The sequence below is a fragment of the Triticum aestivum genome, chromosome 4B, assembly GCF_018294505.1.
Source record: "Triticum aestivum cultivar Chinese Spring chromosome 4B, IWGSC CS RefSeq v2.1, whole genome shotgun sequence".
NCBI lineage: Eukaryota > Viridiplantae > Streptophyta > Magnoliopsida > Poales > Poaceae > Triticum > Triticum aestivum.
In genome coordinates, this window is record NC_057804.1 from 535508306 (window position 1) to 535512314 (window position 4009).

A 4009-nucleotide genomic window follows, 5' to 3' on the forward strand; every position below is an offset into this window, starting at 1 on the left:
AGGTCTAATAGGGAAATAAAGGGAACGCAGTACAAACTCAATATAAACCCGATCTATTGGTTGAAAAAGGAAAGAAAGTGGGGACTGGGGGACAAGTCAACAGAGTAAGTCCAACAGTAGATTTGCTAGCCTCACACAGTATAAGGTGGCTATACCGAACAAAAATGGGACCAGCCCAAATATCCTCTTTTGAGGTTTGTTGCCCCGAGCCACTCTTATGTAATGCCACTAGTAAAATGTAGCAGTCACACTGTTAAAAGTAAGGACACATTAAACCAATGTTGTTTTCAATGTAATTCCTCCAGTAATATGAATCAATGTTAAATTTTTTCATGTCCTGCTAAATTTCCCATTAAGATAAGTTGCTTCTTTTCATTAGAAATGCAATTGTCCTGGTCCACCTACTCTCCCGTGCCCAAATACCAACTCTATTGCAGTTGTTAATGTAATGTTGCTGTTAAAAGGAAGCAATGGCACCATTAAAGTAATGTCGTATTTAACGGTTGTCATAGTTAATCCTAATGCCCACACTAATATCTAGCAATGCTGCTGCTTTAGAAATTGCTACTGTCCTTGTAGGATTGTCATTCAGATAAGGAACATGCTTCTTTACATTTTATGCATGTTTCATCACTTGTTAGTCACCCTCCTTTCCACCTTTTTTGTGCAAACAGAGATATACATTTCATGCTTGATCATAGTTGAACCGCACAAATGATATCCAAATTATAGTTGAATATTCCAGGAGCTTCATGACCAACCTTGATGTTGCTCAATTTTATTTCAACTAATGAAGAAGAATCTCTATGGGTTTCGTTTTCTGATGGAAATGGAACCGGGGCTGGAGCCCTTTTCTTAAAAAAAGAAGAAGCTACCGTTTGTGAGGGTGTTGTGCCAGAGCGAGCCGATGGAGTCTTCGTCGACCGAACCCAACTGCAAGAGGAGAAAAGCAGTTGGCCCAACGACACTTCCCCGCCATCCTCTCCCTCGTCGTTCACATTATCTCACGGGGCGGTTGTCTGCCGTTGAGAAATAGGAGGGGACTGCCCCCCCCCCCCAACCCAATAGTCGGGTAGTTTGTGAATTTTCAGGAGGAGCTTAGGGTTGTCAGTATTTGCAAGTTGTGAATTGTGTTTTATGTTGTGTATTTTGAGAGTACTTTCAGATATGAATGTCTTTTGAATTTCATATTTGCAGTATTGAGCATATGAAGTATTTTATGAATTCTAGAGATCTATTTTTAGCACTTAAAAAATTTAGTTTCATAGGAGTATAAAAGTGTAGACAATGTGATTCTCAGAGAAGAAACTGCAAGTTTCAGTTTCAGATAAGAAACTGCAAGTTCAGTTTCAGATAAGAAACTGCAACTTTCAGAGGTAGAGCATTTATATTAACACGGCCTTTTCAAACAGTGTTAACATCATGTTGGAAGTTTCATTCATGGTCAAAAATGGAACTACCAGCCAGTTAACATCATGCTGATCAACATTCATGCATAGCACATCTTCATATGATGCACAGTCAAAAAGATATGCTATTTTTAAAATGCCCACACAATGTCGAGTGTGCGAAAAACAGAGAAAATGAGGGACGAAGTTTTGGCAAGTGTTGGACATGGTGTGTGTAGATGACAATGGGGACCCACATGTCAATAAAGGCAGAGGCAAAAAAATTGGAGATATTTTCCCTGCATCAGGTGGAATCGAACCCGGGCGGAACAACTGTCGGGTAGTGTCACTTGGCCACTAGGCTAGTTCAGTAGTTTCGTTACTAATAAGGCACTTCCTCAGGTGGTCGGATCTCCTCCTGTGCCTTTGTGCGCTCGCTGTGGCGCTGTTGTCTGACGTTGTGAACATGTTGAACAAACAAGAGAAATCTGGAGAGGACTGTACGTGGAGAGGCAGACAGTCAGGACCCACCAGGTCTATGGCCGTACACAAGCAAGTACCTCATCAAAAAAATACTTCCTCCTAATGCTATACTGACATTGGGGCCCACGGGTTTGTCAACATAGTTATATTTTTTTAGGTGCTTCAACGTAGTTACTATAGGAGATAAATTCATAACGAAGCCGGGGAGCTGGTAGGTATCATTTATTATCACTAGGGCAGCAAGTATCAGCCGGGTTTTGGGCTGCCCCGTCTAGGCTTTCTTTTTTAACATGCACAGCCCACGACATGCCGGTTTGTATTTTCTTGAGGGTCGTCATGTATCGACCGGCCTATGGACCTCCCTTCCAAGGTTTTATTTGAACATCGGCAGCCCAATTTATGTATTTTTTTTGAAAAAAACGTAGAGGTCTATTCTATTTTTCTATATAAGAATAGGAAAGCCTAGTCCAACTTACGTTTCCCTTCTAACTATATTATATATATTTAAATTATTTTATATGTTATTATATATTATTTTTATTGTCATCATATAGTTAACACATACTTACATATGTAAAAAAACAATATCCCACATCTTGTTAACTTATAAAAATAATTTCTTAACAATAAAATCCTGGATTTCTTGGCAACGAAAATCCTGGTGATTGTGTACAAAAGTTTGGTAAGATTTAAGGACCAATGTAATAATAAATTACTTCTTATTTAAATATATTTATAACAAAATGCTCGACCCCTGTTTATTTCTTGATAACATTGCCATGCCCAACCCAACATTATAATTAGAATCAGCCCAGCAAAATCTTGTATTTTGAGAAAGTGCAAATGACCTGTAATTTTTTAGAAAAAAATAAATGGGCCGCATGGACGCTACATTATTTGTTCACCCAGCCCAGCTAATGGACTGTAATTCTAAAAAAAGATCAAATTCACTGTAAATTCTACCCCGCAAAAAAAAGACTGTAAATTCTGGAAAAAAATGGGTTGAATACATGCCACATTTTTGGAGGCTGAAATGTGGGCCAATAGGTCAAAGCCAACGTAAGTCGTTGTCAACTTAGTCGACAAATGATTCTGACATCGTTAGCCGTTGGATTTACATCCAACGACCGGCATTCATCTTCAATCTCTCGTCTTCTTCCTCCAGCGCCGCCGGGACCACCTGCTCCCGCCTCCTGCTGCTAGAAGCTCTGCTTAGCACGCTTCATTGTGAAGCGCTACTCCACCGTTGGCCAGTCCATCCCTCCACCCCTCCACACCTCCTGTTCATCTCCACCGACTGTCGAACCACACCACACCAGAACCACTTATCCCTCGTACACCTCTCCGTCTGTGACTCTACTCCCGCGTCTCCCCATCTCTGGCTCGTTGCTATCCGGGGCCTTGCCGTCGTCCACCATCTTGGATGTGCTCGGCGTGGAGTGGTCAATGTGGTCAACGAACGACACCATCAGAAGTAGACTATGCATGGAGAGGCTGACAGCTGGGTCCACGGCCGCACGCAAGGAAATGCCTCCTTATTACGCGTAAAATAATGATTCCTCCACCTGACAGCTGGGACCCACCGGAAGGCCTATGTATTTCGCAAAAAAAACGTTCCTCCCGCTGACAGGTTGGACCCACCAGCTATATTTTCGCATGCAAGGAAGTGCCTCCTTATTACGCACAAAAAATGAATACCCCCCGCTAGCTGGGACCCACCATAGTGGGAGGCTGACTTGTGGGCCAACTAAGTTGACGGGGATGGAGGGCTTTGTCAACTTAGTCAATATGAACGATTCTAGCTCTAGTGACCGTACGATGTCCATCTAATGGCCGTAGTGCTTCTTCAACCTCTGGTCTTCTTGCTCTAGCCGCCCAAACCAGCGTCGGTCGTGCCGCGTGCTCCTGCCTCCCGTGGCCGGCTGTGATGCCGTGAAGGCCTCACCGCCCCTACTACTCCCACCGCTGGTCAGGCCATCCCTCTACTCACCCACACCCCCTGTTATTCTATGGCGACGGAAGCCTCACACTGCAGCCAAACCAGTGAACCCTCGTACTCCTCTATGCATGGGCATCCACTGCGGCGTCTTCCCCGGCTCCATGCCGTCCCCTTCCTAGGCCTCGCCGTCGTCCACCGC